We start from the raw sequence: 19,465 nt of genomic DNA, 5'->3' as shown, positions 1-19,465 counted from the left end.
GGAAATCAGAGCTCGTACGGAAAGATATAGATGTTCATTCTTTCCGCGCGCTATGCGAGATTGGAATAATAGAGAATTGTGAAGGTGGTTCGATGAACTGCTAGGCACCTAAATGTGGTTTGCAGAGTATCCATGTAGATGGAGATGTAGATGATGGGGCTGCTAAGTGCTATAGCACCTACTGCACTCCCTGAATTAAGCCCTCGTGAGTTCAACTCGATTTCTAAACTGAAGAAAACACTTCACGGCATTCACTTCAGAAGTGTTACAAATTCGTAGGGCAATAGACCGCGCTGCTCGAATTGTCAACACAACTGGCACTGCTAAGAGTATCCTACGACTCCCACATCGCTGGCAACGGGTTATGCACAATGCTGGTGACTACTTTGAAGGTCAGTAAAACTTTGAAACAAGTATCTATTTTATACGAGCTGTAAATAAATAGTTGCCATTACTAAAGTTCCAACCTTCGTATTTCGTGTGGTACTTCCTACAGGAGAGCTGATGGTACTTCCCTTCACCGATGAATCTACCTTTGCAAACCACTGGAAACTGAATGAAAGAAATATGCGTTTATGGGCTACTGAGACTTCGCACTGGCTGAGGCAGGCTGAACATCAGAGGCATTGGAGTGTCAACATTTGGTGGGGGATCATTATCTTATCTACATGGTTGGTCCTTACTTCATTGAAGAAACCTTAATGTGTAAAAGATATGCAGTTTCTTAGCGAAGTACCATCAGCTCTCCTGTAGGAAGTACCACACGAAATACGAAGGTTGTAACTTTAGTAATGGCAACTATTTATTTACAGCTCGTATAAAATAGACACGTGTTTCGAAGTTTTACTGACCTTCAAAGTAGTCACCAACATTGTGTATAACCCGTTGCTAGCGATGTGGGAGTCGTAGGATACTCTTAGCAGTGCCAGTTGTGTTGACAGGTCGAGCAGCGCGGTCTATTGCCCTAAGAATTTGAAGGAACGACCTGTTGTCATGTTTTTGCATAAGAACCAGAACTGTGGCAACAGGTGCTTATAAACTTGCGTTTCCTAGTGACTATAGCGAATTCACAGTATGGCAGTTCTGAACGTGTATCAATTCGCCACTAAGTAATCGTGACTCTTTTAGATTGTTGTGAACCGCAAGTCCACGTGTGCAGTTTCGTAGCTACAGCCTTGTCTGGCGAGCAAATATGTATAAGTTCCTTTTGTAATTATTGAAGTTACTTACTCATAATGTTGCAACTAACGATATTATTATTAACCACCTCAGTGTCCAAGAAATCCGACTCAACGTTGTATATCAATATTTTAATATGGAGGGAGGAATCTGTGCACTCTAGAGACAGTGTAAGATTCCCAAAGTCAGGAGCAGGAGGCATATTAGGAAAAATTGTTATGGGTGTTGGTTAATATGCGGAATCCATCTAATTCAGAGCTGGTTCACATCGAAATGGATCTCAGCCTGTACCACTGTAATAACCTTCTATAGATGACTACAAAATTATGGATTCGTATAAAATTCTAAACGCCGAAACTTTTACATATTCCTCCGCAACAAAGAAAATATTCTTTAAGCTCTGATTTATAACTATGGAAATTAACTGTTCGAGTTTGATTCTTTCTAAATGCTTGTGGAAGTACATAACAGAAATCGGTATGGTATGTACATGGTGCAGAAAACAGTAGTCAGTGACTATTGGCAGGGAGTACCCTACACAGCAGCAAAAAAATGCAGTGCACTACTTTCTGGGCAACCCTCGTACTTAAATAGCCCCGACAGACGTTTGGAAACTATGTTACACACATCTGATTCCACTGGTTGGTTGGATGGCTGGGTATTATAATCGTAAGCAAATTACATTTCAAAGTCAGGTGGGAGTCTATACAAGGTGTATCAAATAGGATGGCGCAAACTTACACGGTTGAAAGTACACGATAATAGAAGCCCAAATGTCAAGTAAACATTGGTTCTAACACGCATACCTTAAGAGCTATGAGATATCCTTAATTTTCAATATTGTGAAACGAATCTCTTCTAATGCAAGCTCTTTGCTTTCCGTAATTTCGGAAGTGGTAGTATGGACCAAAACAAGAAGAAAATGCCCAGCAAACATGTGCTCTAAAATGCATACCTTAAAAGTTATGAGCACTTGTTCATTAGAAGAGTTGTGTTCCGAAGTACCGAAGATAAACAGGTGCTCACAGCTGTTAAGGTGTGCATTTTAAAGCACATGTTTACTGGACATTTTTTTCTTGTTTTGGTCCATACTACCACTTCCAAAAACAAGGAAAGCAAAGAGCTTGCAGTATAAGAGATTTGTTCCACAATATTGAAAATCAAGAATATCTCATAGCTCTTAAGGTATGCATTTTAGAGCCCATGTTTATTTGACATTTGTGCTTTTATCATCGTGTACTTTCAGCCGTGTAAGTTTGCGCCATCCTTTTTGATACACCCTGTATACACATGCCCGCCCGGGTAGCCGCGCGGTTTAACGCGCTGCTTCCCGAGCGGGAAGGCGTGCCGGTCCCCGGCACGAATCCGCCCGGCGGATTAGTGTCGAGGTCCGGTGTGCCGGCCAGCCTGTGAATGGTTTTTAAGGCGGTTTTACATCTGCCTCGGTGAATGCGGACCGGTTGCCCTTATTCCGCCTCAGTTAGACTTTGTCGGCGATTGCTGCGCAAACACAGTCTCCACGTACGCGTACACCATAATTAATCTACCACTCAAACATTTTGGGGTTATACTCGTCTGACATGACACTTCCCGGAGGGTCCACTGGGGGCCGAACCGCACAATAACCCTGAGTTTGGTGTGGGGCAGCGGTGGGTTGGGTGGGCTGCTGTGACCTGTTGTGGAGTTGTGGACCACTCCCAGCTAGCACTCAAGCTTATTTCAAGGTGGATATTGAGTTTAGGTTGAGTTGAAAATTCAAGATTGAAAAATCAACCTGTTACACAGCTTATTTCAAGGTGGATATTGAGTTTAGGTTCAGTTGAAAATTCAAGATTGAAAAATCAACCTGTTCCTCAGTTTACATCAAGCTGTAAAAATTTAGCTTGAATTAAAATAATTTTCCCAAGCTTGAAATAAACTGTAATTTCCCTGGAAGGCTGTACAGCAGATGTGCGTGCAGCATAGCTTCCATAGACGTCCACGGGAAGCGCCACAAGCGTTTATAAGCCTTCCACTGACTCTGCTAGGTTTACGGCCATTTTACCTTTGTGACGCGTATTAATGATTGTTGACTGTTGTGAAGTTTGTTTTATACTGTAAAATAATTCGGTATGTGTGTGGCGTCTCCTGCCTTACTGCTAGCTACACCGGGTCTGAAGAGTATATGTAGTGTAATACAGGTACGTTGGTGCATTTTTCTCTAGTGGTACGTTAATATTACAAATGTTAAATGTTATTACATAACGTAAAGAAATATCATATTCTTTTACGTAGAAAAATTGAGCCTGGATGAAAGTGAAATGGATTACCAGCTAATAATACATATTACAAGTTGTTCAGCAAACAGAGGTATATATATACAGAGGTATATATATATATATATATATTATTATTATTATTATTATTGTTGGCGGATTTTCCCTAAAAGGAAATCGTTAAGCTTATGACTTTGAAGGCTTGTTCTTCTTGTCCTTCCAGTACTCCTTCATTCTCTTGGAGAGGGCCTCTTTTCTCTCCTCAGACCATTCTTGTTTGGTCCGCTGTTTTAGCGCTTCTGACTTTACTTCCCAAATGTCTATGTGTTTTCGGAAGGTGCTTATGTCTGTGGTGTTTGTGGTGCCAATTGCTTGTATGTCTTTTCGGACTCCTTCCATCCAGGGTGTCGAGACTTTAAGTGTCTTGATGTGTTCTAGAATTTTCTTGGTGAGTCTTGTTTCAGGGAGTCTATCTAAATGTCCGTAGAATTTAAGGCACCTTTTTCTCATATCGTTCTCGATGTTCGAATATGCTTCTACTGTTGAGTTCTTCTGTAGTCTGTAGCCATCTGGTGTGGGTCTTCCTCCTAAAATTTTCCTCATTATTTTGAGTTCTTCTTTTTTGATTTCTTCAATTTTGATTTTCCTGTTGAGTGCTAGTGTTTCGCTGGCATACAGTACGGCGGGTTTGATCACTGTGTTATAGTGTCTGATCTTGGTGTTTCTGGAAATGCATTGTTTGTTGTAGACGTTTCGTACCATGCCTAGTGATTTCCGTGTCTTCTGTTGTCTGTCTTCGTAAGCCAGTTTCTCTGTTCCGGTCGGTTCGACGATTTCGCCTAGGTATCTGAAGTGTGTGACCCCTTTAATTTTGCCGTACTTGGTTGTGATGTCGTCGCCTTCTCTTGTTAGGACTTGCGTTTTTTCAAAAGAGATTTGTAGGCCAACTTTCTCGGCGCATTCTTTCAGGATTTCGATCTGTGTTTTTGCTGATGTTGGGTCATAGGTCAGTATCGCTAGGTCGTCTGCGAATGCTAGGTAAGGGATTTCCATTCTTTTCCTTCCTAATGTGACTGGTCTCCAGGTGTTTTGTCTCCTGACTTCAGCTTCCCATTCGCTCATTACTTTGTCCAGGACGATGTTGAACAATAGCGGGGATAGTCCATCTCCATGTCTTAGGCCAGTGTGGATTTCAAAGGGGTCCGAGATTTCGCCCATGAATTTGACTTTGGATTTTGTATTGGTTAGTGTCTGTTCGATTAGTCTTCGGGTCTTCTGGTCTAGGCCTTTTTCTCTGAGGATTTGGATGAGGGACTTTCTGTCGATCGAGTCGTAAGCCTTTTTGAAGTCGACGAAAGTGCAGATGATTTTTTTTGGGGCTTGTCATGTGGGATTTTATGATTGATTTCAGGTTGAAGATTTGTTCGGGGCAGGCTCTGTTGGGTCTGAAACCCGCTTGGTATTCCGAGATGGCGGGTTCCAGTTGTCCTTGCGTTCTGGTGAGAAGGCAGGTTGATAGAATTTTGTAGATGACCGGTAGCAGGGAAATTCCTCTATAATTGTTTGTGTCTGTCCTGTCACCTTTCTTGTGTAGCGGGTGAATGAGTGCGGTCTTCCAGTCGTCAGGTATGATTTCGGTTGTCCAGGTGTTCTGTATGATTTGTGTGATTTCGTTTAGCGAGTTTGGTCCTAGGTTCTTCAGCAGTTCTGCCGTTATTCCGTCTTCACCGGCTGCCTTGTTGTTTTTCAGTTTCTTTATTCAGTGGAGGATTTCTTCTTTTGTTGGTGATGGTGAGTCTTCCGGTGCGTTGGCCGGTTCTCGGGGTTCGAAGGTTGAGTTAGGTTCCGGGCAATTTAGTAATTTTGAAAAGTACTTCGCGAGCTCTTCACAGTTTTCTTTGTTGGTAAGTGCCAGTTTTCCGTCTTCTTTTCTGAAGCAGAGGTTCTGTGGTGAGTATCCTTTGACTTGGTTGGCGAACGTCCTGTAGAAATCCCGTGTGTTGAAATTTCTGAAGTATATATATACATCGCCCTATTACATTTGTTTACTTGTAAGTACTCGCATGTGTTGCACTATGAATGAATAATCGTTTAGTGTGAAAAGTTTCTTTGCGAATACAAATAGTAATGACATGGTGAACGGGAAAAAGTACATCAAGAACAGTCACTACATAGGTGTCAGTCTTTTTTATTTACTTAGCTTTGACTGCTCTTTAATTGCGGTAATATGAAATTTCTTCCCATTAGTATGACACTCTTGCACAAAGTAAACATACTCAAGAAATTCAAGTCAAAGAAATCTTAAAGTTGGGGCAACAGTAAAATCAGAGTTGCAGTCTGTTATTACGCCACCAGTCTTGAGAGATTTTGTTGAAGCTGTTAATTCTTTCTGTGATGATGGATACAAAATTCTTGTGACTCATGCTTGGCAAAAGTTAAGCATATTCATAATAAGTGTAACATTACTTTTCATGGTAACTAGTGGCAAATTTTGGATCTGGGCTGTACTGTGAAGGATGAATCTATTGAGCTGCTTACTCAGTGACGTTTATACTAGTTAATGATTCTTACTACATCAGTTAGTTTGAAGTTATTTTGCTAATCTGGGGCAAAAAGTATATTTAGGTTGATCAGTTTCAACTTTTTACATTTTTTATGTATGGCTAACATTTTCTTTTACCTGTTACAGGATCATTAGCCTATACCGGCAGAAGTCAGCGATATTTGATCCTGCTCTGGTCTGTGTGCTGGGGCCGGAGGGGCTTCAGAATAATTAAATTTTAAAATAAAACAATTTTAAACACTTTGAAAATAAAAATTTTTAAACATACATGTCTTGATAATTTTTTTCACACCATTTCCATTGTGATATTTATTTAATTAATTAGGTTCAATAAATTCAGATTAATAATTATATATCTTAAAACAAGCTGTAAATACCAGGCTGTATTCCACTTGTATAGATACAGCTGGAGCCAAACTTGATAAGTCAAGCTTGAAATATAGCTTGAACTCTGCCAACTTTGATGTTTGTTTCAAGCTTGAATCCAACTAACAGGCCTGAGTATTCCAGCTTTGATCAAGCTTATATACTTGAACTTTACATCTGGAAACAAGTTTGAAACTGGCTTACTGTGCTATCTGGGCTGAGGGCTACTGATACCATTATGCCCGCCCATATCTAGCGTAGCGATCATTGGAATACAATAGAGGAGAGTAGGGCATGTACAGGGACTATTTACAGACAATCACTCGATGTCGACGAATTGCAGGTCTTATGTGCCACATTTTCTTTGTGTAGTCCTCTTATACTGAAGGTGCAGGTCTCCTTGGCCATTAAAAAAATCTGCACTGGATGAATAGTGCGATTGTAGAGATTAGGGTATATACAGAGGTGTACAGACAATTAGTTCTACTCGGTTATTATGCATGTGAGTGGAAATCGATAATGTTGCTATGACAAAGTACACACCGTGCAGTGGATTGTCGAATATGTATTTAGATATAGGCCCCTGTCTATAGCAGGGTTGTGACACCTGTAGGCTATAACGATTTGCAGAGGGTTGATAAATGGCGGACGTTGGAGCTGAATGTAGATAAATGTAACTATTGAATCTTAAATAGCCGAAGAGCTGCAAAGCACTAGAAGCAGTACCAATCGTAAAAAATATCTGAACATGAGTATCCGCAGGGTTGTGAATTTCTTCCCGTACGTTAGTGTGCAATTTTTTCTAGATGTGATAGCCCTCTACATAGCCAAATGGTTCAAATGGCTCTGAGCACTATGGGACTTAACTGCTGTGGTCATCAGTCCCCCAGAACTTAGAACTACTTAAACCTAGCTAACCTAAGAACATCACACACATCCATGCCCGAGGCAGGATTCGAAGCTGCGACCGTAGCGGTCACGCGGCTCCAGACTGTAGCGCCTAGAACCGCACGGCCACTTCGGCCGGTCTCTACATAGCCAGTAACTCGTAGAAACCTTCACAGCCTTCTAACAAATGGAACAGTGCTGTCATGAGATTTCGAGAGAATTAGCAGGGCTCTGCGACTTGGCTGTGGACATCTAGAGCCAGTCTTACGCGTCAAAGTACAAGATGCAAATGTCTTATATCGAAGACTGGAAGATTCACAAATGGTGGAAATGTGTGTGTGGGGGCCCGCATCTCGTGGTCGTGCGGTAGCGTTCTCGCTTCCCACGCCCGGGTTCCCGGGTTCGATTCCCGGCGGGGTCAGGGATTTTCTCTGCCTCGTGATGGCTGGGTGTTGTGTACTGTCCTTAGGTTAGTTAGGTTTAAGTAGTTCTAAGTTCTAGGGGACTTATGACAACAGCAGTTGAGTCCCATAGTGCTCAGAGCCATTTTTTTTTTTGTGTGTGGGGGGGGGGGGGGGGGGGGGCAAGCGATACTTTGACAAAAGGGAGGCCGAGAGCTGATCTCTTTACCGTTTCTTCTACGTGTTGTGAGCAAACATTTCGCTCCCTCCCACATACTTCTCGCGAAGTGGCTGCAAAGAGAGGACTGCTAGCTAATATGAAGGTTTTTACCGGGTGATATTCAGCAGAAGTTCCATCTTTTTATTTTCTCTCGGTAAATATATTAGAGTGGGATAGGAAAGAAAAAAGGTGATATTACTGCTGTACTGAACATCTGTATATCGACAGTTGAAGTTTTTTAATGGCGTAATTGTTAGAGGAGAGCATATGGGAGGAAAAGCCCTGTCATCTACGAAGGATCCACCTTCGTATATTAAAGTTGGTTTGTGGGCAACCTCCTATTAAACTGCTTTACGAAGGCATCGAATAAAAACTAAATGGACTTTATGAATAAATCCTTTTACTTTCGTATGTGAAATGTATGACTGATATAGTACAACCAGGCTTTCTCTATTTTCAAGCATCATATAGTCTGTGCTAAATCAGCAACATGTCTGTAAGCACTTTAAATTGGGTTCAAATGAGGCAGCGGGAGACAACATTCCCCCGCGAGTTTTGTATGCCTATCAATGGAGGGACATACGGTCTAATACGTAGACTAAATTTTCATTGTTAACTAGTAGATAAAGTTCTTTGAATAAAGTTACAACATTGCCCAAAAATTGGTCGACAGACAGAAATTCTTTGTGCCCGCCAGAAAAGAGCAAATGAATGTATCAGCAACAAAGGCAGGTTTATGTATTTATATTATACACCGAAGAGCCAAAGAAACTGGTACACCTGCCTAATATCGTGTTGAGCCCCCACGAGCACGCAGAAGTGCCTCAACACGACGTGGCATGAACCCGGCTAATGTCTGAAGTAGTGTTGGAGGGAACTAATACCATGAATCAGATATGCTCAATAATGTTCATGACTTGAGAGTTTGGTGGCCAGCGGAAGTATTTAAACTGAGAATTGTGTTCCTGGAGCCACTCTGTAGCAAATCTGGTCGTGTGGGTTGTCGCATTGTCCTGCTGGAATTGCCAAAGTGCGTCGGTGTGCACAGTGGTCATGAGTGGGTGCACGTGATCAGACAGGATGCTTACGTACGTGTCACCTGTCCGAGTCGTATCTAGTCGCACCATGAGTCCCGTATCACGCCAACTGCACACGCCCCACAGCATTACAAAGCCTCCACCAGCTCGAAAAATCCCCTACTGACATGCAGGATCCGTGGTTTCATTAGATGTCTCCATAGCCGTACACGTCCATCTGCTCGTTACAATTTGAAACGAAACTCGTCCGACTAGGCAACATGTTTCCAGTCATCAACAGTCCAATGTCGGTGTTGACGTGCCCAGGCGCGGCGTAAAGCTTTGTGTCGTGCAGTCATCGGCTCCGAAAGCACACATCGATGATGTGAATGGTTCGCACGCTGACACTCGTTGATAGCCCAGCATTGAAACCTGCAGCAATCTGCGGAAGGGTTGCACATCTGTCACGTTGAACAATTCTCTTCGGTCGTCGTCGGCGTTCATGCAGGATCTTGTTCCGGCCACAGCGATGTCGGAGATTTGATGTTTTATCGGATTCCTGTTGTTCATGGTACACTCGAGAAATGATCGTACGGGAAAAGCCCCACTTCGTCGCTGCCTCGGAAATGCTGTGTCCCATGTCTCGAGCACCGACTGTAACACCACGTTCAGACTCACTTAAATCTCGGTAACCTGCCATTGCAGCAGCAGTAATCGATCTAACAACTGCGCCAGACACTTGTTTTATATAGGCGTTGCCGACAGCGGCGCGTTATTCTGCCTGTTTACGTATCTCTGTATTTGAATACGCATGCCTACACCAGTTTCTTTGGCGCTTCAGTGTATGTCTGTTAAATGATGATTCTGTTATAAATGACGCTGGACAAATAGCCTGAAGCAGTATGCATCATCACGCTAAATAGATAAAGTTTTCCTAGGTTCTTTTCGATGACTTGTGGAAAAAAATTCTGAACATCAACAACGCGGAGTTGAGTTGTAATTTAGTATTTTCATTCATCTGCGCACTTATGAAATGTAATGACGTTACCTCGACAATTTTTGTCAATTCTAAGTTGTAGTAGAGACCTCGTGATTGAAAAAACTGGGCGAATAGTGCAAATTTTTCTGTGAGCTTGGTCTGTCCATGAATGGTTAATCTGACATCTTAATTAGGAGACTAAAATTTACACCGTTTACTCATAGATAAAATATAGTGAATTAAATTATGGAATTGCTCTGCATCTCCAAAATTCTGACCGACAGACAGACGTTCCGTCATTGTACAAATCGCAAATGGTTCTAACTGCACACGAAAAACGAATTTGTTTGACGACACCTAGGTATGATACAGTGTATATCTGACCGCTACGATAGTGGAACTGAAGCAATGGAGGAGCTATCCGCCGCGATTGGAATGTAACTGGAATACATTCTATCGGAGCGAGGGAAAATAAATACTGGAATTATATCAAACCGCTATTGAGCGTGAATTCCGTAAAAAATATGGAGTCATATATCTCTAGATGCGCATACAAACTCTGTATCACATAGAACTGATGTTGTATTCGACGTAAATGGTATACCAACGTACTGTTAAGGTGTATGCGGCGCAGTACCGCAGTGCCGTTGGCAGTACAGATTACTTAACAAAGGTATTGTACATGCCTTGGTACGGAACGGAGAAAACAATGTGTCAGCATAATGAAGTATTCATTTATAGGACTAGGAAGCACGTTATATTAAAAAATTCTTAGAGTGTGTGCCCGTATTGAAGTAGTGCTGCTGTAATTGGAGTGCCGTAATGCGGACGAGCCACGGGAGCAGAGGCGCAGTGCCGTCTTCGCTTATCTCCCTCTGCGTCTTGGGCACGTGGACGGGATGCGGCGAGGGGGGGGGGGGCGAGGTACAGCCAACAGGCAAGACAACTCGAGCTTTGAAATCGTAATGTTTTGTTTATCCACGTGCGAGGACAAGCTGTTTTCGTCAAGCTCTACAGTGGCAGTGCCCCAGTCAGCGGCCAGTAACACTATCGGGCACATGGACCAGACCAGGAGGGGTCCAGTCAAATTATTTTTCTTTAGAATTTATAACTTAACCTAAACTAACCTTTTAAATAAAGTAGTAAAGGTAGTCCTCTTTCCACAGCCATGGTGATATCAAGAAAAGTACTTTGGGGCATGTAGCGTCCTGTATATATGATATATAGCGCTATGTATAATGTACTGTTGGGAGAGCTGATACTAATGTCACACGGGCTAAAAGTAGAGGTGATACGTTCGTTTTAATTGAAACGTAGGCCTGGTGCGCAATTTGTCGTTAAATAAAAATTGTTGCAGGTAGAAAATCTGTGTTGTTTTTTAGATTACCGCGATTTGTGATTGTTTGTCCTATATTTTTACATAGGTCTTCCTGAAAATAAAAGGAAACACTGTTTGTGGAGGAAATTGATAAAATTTTAACGAAAACCCGATGTTTACGTGCGTCGTCTCAAATATCAGTAAAATCATAAGTATTTGCGGAACACTGGGCGAAAATCGATAAATTTTGACTAAAAGCTGTAAATAGCGTCATATGTTGATGGTGTTTGTTATCAAACATTTAAAGTTATGTATTTTACTTATGTGTCTTCAGAATCGATAAAATAGCAGCGAAATCCGTATTTAAGTTGAAAGGGTACAGTACCGCCCGACATTGAAAATAGGTACAACATACTTCATTATTCTTGTCAGAACAACATATTTTTTGTAAAAATAACTCAATTTCAATTAATACAGCGAAGCCGGATCCCAGTGTGGGAAAGAAAGACAATTTATTTATTTAATTGATCACATGTGCACTCCCACAAAATAAATCCCTACATCCAGTTTGGTGAGATCTGTGAAATGAACGAATGTATGGTCGTCTGCTAACAGCAGATAGTGAATGTGAATATATGATCATCTTTGAGACGATCCTTTGGCCACCTTTGGTGGAACCAAAGAGATGAAATTTACCGGAGCTTTGAGCGCCTGAAATGTGGCTGACCAATACGGTAGCAAGGTGCTCCCCCACTTCGGCAGATGTGCGAGAGGACCTGAAGAACGGCCATGTTTCAGCACTCTGCCGCTGGATCTAGTGTTGGTAAGACATGTCTTAGGTGTGCTCCGTAAAGAGAAAAGAGTGGAGACATGGTATGCATGTGAAATACTTAAGAGTAGTTTGGAATAATAATTTCTCTATTTCAGGAACTTTTGTGGGGAGAATTAAATGTCAGGCAGGTAATATTAAGGGGATCGTAGTAATCTTCGGAAGTGACCAACGGTCACAATGAAACCACGTGTAGCAATAAGTTGAAATACTTCCGAGTGCTTAAGTTAAGCTGAATTACTAGCGTGTGTACTATAAGTTGGAAATATTTAAGAAATGGCGTGTGCAGGACTTGAAATTAGAGACGAGTACTTCCACGTGGTGAGTACTGTGTGAGTCTCAATTTGTGTATGAGACAAATGATAAAGAGAAGTACTCGTCCATGGTATCAGTTGAGGACTCGGGTGTGTGATGAATATGTTCTTAATATTACTTTGCGTGTTATGTTTCCGTGTGACGCTTGATTCAAACTATAATACTCTGAGAGAGAAGCAAGGTGAGTCAGCCGTCTGTCCAGCAACGCCACTTGGCTTGCATTGCACAGGAAGACGTGCATATATCCTCCAGAGTTCGTAGTAGGAAGGAAAAGTTACGAAGTGGGGCAGTGTCGTGTGAAACTGGGATGAATACTAATTGAAGTGGGAAAGCTGAAAGTGATGTGATTATAATGTTGTGATTATTCCTTGTGTTGTATTCCATGTTGCAGTGTGGTGTATGTCATGTAATTTAAGTATGTGTGGTTTTCATGGGAGAGTAGCAAGGTATTTCAGAGGTAGTGGGTTATGCATGTTCCTTTTGTACCGCTCGGTCTAGAGGAAAGTTTCGTGAGGATGGTTGTGAGAGTCGAAGTGTGAGATATAGCAAAAGATCCACCATCCCAGAAAGTGCACTGTAGCGTTAAATAATTACGAGACCATAAGATAGAGAATCACCAATGTAAAGCCGTGTCCACTGGGCGGAATTTCTCATGTGTTATTGTTGTAGGTTATAGAATTTGTGTGTTTAGGTTATAGAATTTATCGGAATAAATAAGACAGTAAAAAGAAAAAGATTGGTGGCCTTTTCCTTCGAATAGTATGTTGTCATGATACCCAGGATTTATAACGTGTGCGCCATTCATATTCAGTGATATGGCCACGTGTTGATCAAAGCCGTTAAATAAGAAAGAAAATGTGGTATTGCCAGTGCGTAGTAAACAGTCAGAGTTGTGTAAATTACTAATAGTCAGATGTGCGTTCCCGTTTCCGTTGCGTAATATTCATACAGGAGGATAATTTGTAACTTAATTGTGAGTACGAGAGTTCATGTTACTCGATAAATAAGAATGAATCCACTCGCTTGGCAGACCACTCATCTTGCAGGCCTGACTGCTTGATGCCACAGTATGAGCAAGGCATGTGGGTGCCTCTAAATGTGTGTTTTCTTAAAAAATCGGTAAAATAAGTCACGAAACTCAAATTTGCGTGTATCTTCCTAAAAAATAGGGAGTACAGCAAAATAGCCCACATTGATGCCTGTCTTCTTAAAAAGTGGGGAAATCAGTAAAATGACAATGAAATGTTCGTCTTCTTAAAAATTAGCCACGAAACTGTAAGTAGCGTCATATGAGTGTGTTTCAGAAAACAGGGTAGATGTCAAACACTTGCGAAAACTATGACAAAACCGCTGCGTCTATGTTAAGCTGAAAATTAGCAAAATAACCTGAATTTACTGCTGCTGCTGCTGCCGCTGCAGCTGCTCCAGTGAGATATAGATTAAAAATGACAGGTTTCGAATGCTGGGAGGACACTAAGGCTACAGCCACAGATGCGTTTTTGAAGCTAGACGCTCAGCGTCAAACGAAGCAGCTTCAAAATTCGCTTGGTGGTGCACAAACTTGACCGCGTATAGAGTAACTTCTTTCAGCACAATCCGTCCTAGCGTCAAGACTTGAATGTGGCCTGTCTGGCTCAGTAGAGTTACAGACCTTCCTGGGTGACATCGCATCATTGAAATATAAATATGGATGTATTAAGTAAACGATCAGCAACGATAATATGTGCTGCATTGTTGCTGGATCGTCGGAGACGATTTAGACAAAGGAGACTGCGGCGGGGCAGGATTTGAAATGCCGTGTGCTGTGCAGGCTGCAAATTAAAAATGCACCTACCTCAGAACGGCGTCTGCTCGATGACTCTCCACTCAGCTACGTAAATACTTACAAGGTGATGTAAAAGCAGCGTTGATAAAACCACCATCTAATATCTACAATTACTGAGGCCGCGCAACTTTAGCAATGAAATAAACTTCTGCAGAAAAACTGCAATAAAAAATTTATCTGGCAGTGAGATAATGGATTGGCTTCTGGAAAAATAATGTCCGAAATTTCCACACAAAAATGTTTATTTGTTCTTATAACCAAAGAAATGGTATTATTCAGACCACATTTAAACTATTGCTTTTTTTCGTCAAGTTCACAATTCATACACTCATTTCGCATGCACAGCAGCCAGAAATCTGTCCAAATCCGACTCGAGTTAAACAACGTTTCCACAGTCATTTTTCCACCACTAACATGAGTTATTACATTCGCTCCTTCCGGTGGATTTCAAAAAATAAATCCAAAAATGCTCAGTGCTTGAATACTTAAATACGCCACGCAGATACTATTAAGACCAAATTTTCACACGCGAATATCATTCCAACAAAACAGATCCAAAAATTCCAAGCTTCACAAAACTGTCCGTAACTACATCAGCATTAGTCACGACACGTATCAATCGCAAGGAATTCAATATTCTTTCATTTTACACATTATTTTGACCCGCACTAGTAACATGACCATCCGCATTCAAAGCTAGCGAGCAATTGCTCTCTTGCAGCCTCACTTCCAGCGTAACTATTAGGTAACGAGCGGGAACTGTCTCAATTCTGACTGGCTAACCATACTCGCTGCCAATCAGAATGCTCGCTCATGACTATACTCGCACCAAAACTGGCCTGAACCAATCCTTACATACAGACGCATCTACGTCATTCTGATATACAAATATTAATGTTTAATAAACGAAAACTAAAAAGCAATAAATCTGAAAATATTCTTTAGACAAAGATTTTACTCGAGCTGACTTTCTGGCAGCTCTGTTACAATATCAATCACTCCTAGACATACGTCATCAGAAACGTGGGTAATTTCCCTCGGATCATTTTCCCACGACAGCCTTGTGTAACACTTGCAGGTATATATAATGCAATATTTAAATCTGACGAATGTCCCATTTACACACTCTCATTCACTCACATTTATTCCCACAACAATTAAAGTTTTAATACGAAAATCTCAATTAATTAATTCTGCACATTGAGAATCCCGTTTATGTTTTCCAGTTATACCAAAAGATAAACTATTATATTTCCTAACTGAATTTAGTTCCCTAAGTGTCGGTTTTTTACTTTTTTAGCAATTTTTTATCTCTGAAACTATGATAGTTATAAATCTGAAATTTGGATACAATCTTCTCCTGAATGACAAAAGGTAGTGTACCGATTTTGAAAATGATTGAATAATATTTAATTTCATTTATTTAGGTTCTTACGGGTGGTGAATGTACGGTCGCTAAGAAGTGACACAGGAGCTGCTCTCAGGCTGCCGTAGTAGCAGGTGTGCATGACTCGTTGGCCAAGACACAAGTGGCGGTTTCTTTTACGGCCTCCGGCTCCAATACTGCGAGCTGTATAGCAACGGGATGTTATCGCGCATTAACTCGCGACGCTACAAGACGTTTTTGGATTCATCCAATAATTGAGGACAAATCAGAGATAGGAAAATTCAATCGACGACACAGCATGTAACAACACTAACGTTATCCTACTGTATATGTAATAAATTTTTTCCCTGAATTTCGATAAATTAGTATAATCGATATTCTGGTTTCATTTTTTTTGTTTCATGACATTATGTTGAAAAAGCTATAAACAATTTGGTAGCATCTACTGTGTATGTTTCTTGCCCGTCCTAACGTGTAGTTGCACTCTAGACTTGCTTGACGGATCATTGTTATTACTGAGTGGGTGTAAGTCTGATTTTGCCTCCATTCAGGTACACGCGGTCAACATATTTAATCAAATCCTTTATTACAAGGTGAGGCCCGTCAACTTACCATAGTACAGGCTTTATAGAGTTAACGTGCGCCAGAGCGTAGACGTTACAAGTGGCTTCCCAATGACAGGACATCCAGTTGTTGTCGGTCACAAATTAATGTGAATACCGAACAGTGGATGTTCAGTGGCACGTATTGCAATAGTATTCAGTAAAATAAATAGCAGTGAACGTCAAGTACGCTAGTGTGGTGTAATTTGCATTCAGTATGGACAGGAAAGTAGACAGGGTAGATGTGCCGAGCGTAATGGAAGAGGCGCATGGCAATAGCAGGAGTTTACGCTGCCAGATAACAGATGGCGTTAGCGAAAGGCAATTGGCGTATGTACAATATCACGAACATGTTAATGAACAGATTGAAATGTCGAGATTGCCTCGAACACAGCAAGGGATAAAACAAGAAGTAGGGTATGACTTTGTAGATGATAGTGGGTACGTGAACGAATCCACTGACATGTTTGATTCACCACAGATAAAGAAAGAACCGAAAGAAACTTTTGAAGTAGGATCGGAACACACCGATTCCGTAGAGCAAAACAGTGTGAAAATTTTAAGCATGAACGATTTATTTGAACAATTAACCAAACAAATTGCAGGACAGAATGATCAGCTTAAAACACACGTTGCCGAGCAGCTCAAAACACAGAATAATCAGCTCAAAAAACACGTTGAAGAGCAGCTTAAAACACAAAGTAATCAGATCAAAATGATCAGCTTAAAGTACAGGCCGAAGAACAGGGAATTAAAATTAGTAAACAAATAGAACAGGTAGAACAAAAAGTGGGTAATTTAAGTTCTGTGGTAAATACTATGAAATTTGAAATTGACACAATTAACAAAAATTTGAATACTATGCAGGGGGAAATTGACAACATTAACAGTAGGTTTGCTGTTGAAATTCTCAACATCCAAGAGAAAGTAGAGCCTAGGGTTGAAACAAAAGTAGACGAAAAAGTTTTCGGTCTTAAAACTGAGATCGTAAACGAATGTCAACACGGAATTTCACAGTTGAAAAAGGCAGTTTCAGACACTGAAAGAGATTTAGGCGAAAAATTTACCGGACATGTGCAAAAGTGTGAACAAAATACTTCGAAAATTGAAGACAAAATTTTCGATCTTGAGAATAAAATCAAAGATAGACCTGGTGTTGTCTATAATGGCACACCACTTACGAAGCTATTGGAAGGTGAGGAACGCTTCGATCCCGCCAAGAAACATAACGGATGGGATCCGTTAGATTTCATCAAAAATTGCGAAAGAATATTTTCTGAACACTTGTCTGATCAGGAAAAGATAAACGTAGTAATTAGCGCCTTAGCAGGTGACGCTAAGCGCTGGGGAATCAATTTGAATACCGAACGAATAACGTTCGAAGAATTTAAGCAAAAGTTTACAGAAGAATATTGGTCCGAACAAAAACAGGATCATTTGTGGCGCGAGTTTATCATGGCCAAACTTCATGATAACAGGGGCAGGAATTCTTTGAAAGATTTCTGCGAATATTGGTACCGAAAGTTAACACATTTAAGAGGGAGAAGATCCGATTCTGAAATAATATGGGAGCTATATAAAAAGCTTCCAGAAGATTCAAAGAGATATGTGGGAAGCAATCATCGTAGCTTCCAAGCATTTCTCGAAAGGGTCGAAGACGAAGACCACTGGCGCGAAAGTCGTGCCAATTACCAGAATGTTGGCAATAGAAATAATCGTAATAGGGACGAGAGAAATGACGGCGAAGGGTTTCGCGTCAACATGATACAGAGAGGAAGAGGCAGAGGCAGAGGAAGAGGAAGTTATATAGGTCGCGGTAGAGGGTACACCGCACAAATAATAACGATGCGGGAAACTGATTTCCACGAACGTTGCGGGCCAAACGGAAGCGGACAATACATACCGGCCCCAATTTAAGAAAAAGTACCGAACTGACAATAATGTTATGAGACAGGTTACAGACAGGCGTGAAACGACGCAACGTGTAGTTGCGGGCCAAGCGCCAGGTGCGAGCGCTAGTGAGTCATCTGCGCCGAGTAGAGCGATACATATTAACAGGCGAGTGGAGCTTCAGAGGGCAACGGCCTAGCCTAGCAGAACAGCTGTTCAGAGAGAAGCCGCTAGCAATGCGACAGCATTAGATACGAACACTGCCGTAAGAACTGATGAATACATTACGGGTGGTAATTCCGTGGCAAAGGAAATAGTAGATGAAACGGTGGAGACACAGAGAGGCGCGGTTAGCAGTGTTAGCAAAAAAGTAAATGGCGAGAATGATCTAGCAGAAGTAACTGATTGGTGTGTGCAGATCGACGATCTGTACAAGGGCCTAAAGCAATGTGAGTGGGAGGATTTTAAGAAGGATTATGAGGCAAGGAAATTGATTAGTGAAAAAGGAGATAATAGGGACGTCGATAAGGTGACGTGGCCCAAAGTTGAAGAGGAGAGAGTAAACAGCGCCGCGCTGAGTACGCTTGCTGCCGATAGGATGATGATCAAAGATAGGAAGGAATTGGAGGATGAAATACTAAGCATTGACGAGGAAGTAACTTCTGTTAACGATCCGCCAACAGTTCGAGCTGCTACCAAAAAGCACCGTGAGGAAGGAGCAGGTAATTACCTAAGAGTAATTGAAGTCCACGAGGATTACACAAAGTATGAAGTAACTGTAGATGTGAGTAAAGCTGATAATGAGGCCGTTTTGCCGAAAGAGGATACTGAGTTAAAATCAAAGCCTGACGAAAATGCAGAGGGAGAACTTAGTGCCTGTCTCAGAAAAGCTTTTATGTTAGAACCTGAAAGCGATCCAGAATGGTCGGATTCAGACGACAGTTCAGACGACGAGTATTTCATTACTGGTGGAAATAATGGAAATATAGCTAATTGCGATATTGTATATATTGATGACAAAGTTTCAAAACAAAATCCAGATGTTGAGACTGAACAAAGAAAGAAAGAGCCACCTGACGACTCAGTGTATATTTTGCAAAGAGTTCAAGTAAGTAAAGACTTTGAACTCCAGAAACCTAGAAAGCCACCAGATATAAGTGGTTCACAGGTCAGGAACGTATCTTGGGATGATGTCACAGTTGACCAAGGTGCGTTGTGGAAAAAACAGGAAGGGGCATGATTTAGAGTCTGGGGCAGATTTATATTGGACTTTGAGAACGTCATGAACACCTTACATCATGAAACTACTGGATTCCCACCGAAGAAATTATGTTAGGCAGCAGAAGTAAAAGTTTAATTGAGGAAAAACTAGAGTTTCCGCCTTGTACAAGCTTGGGGTTGAGTCAAAAGAAAGAATTAGTCAGAAATAGGA

The sequence above is a fragment of the Schistocerca cancellata genome, chromosome 3, assembly GCF_023864275.1.
Source record: "Schistocerca cancellata isolate TAMUIC-IGC-003103 chromosome 3, iqSchCanc2.1, whole genome shotgun sequence".
Classification (NCBI taxonomy): Eukaryota; Metazoa; Arthropoda; class Insecta; order Orthoptera; family Acrididae; genus Schistocerca; species Schistocerca cancellata.
Note: the sequence above shows the minus strand (reverse complement) of the source record.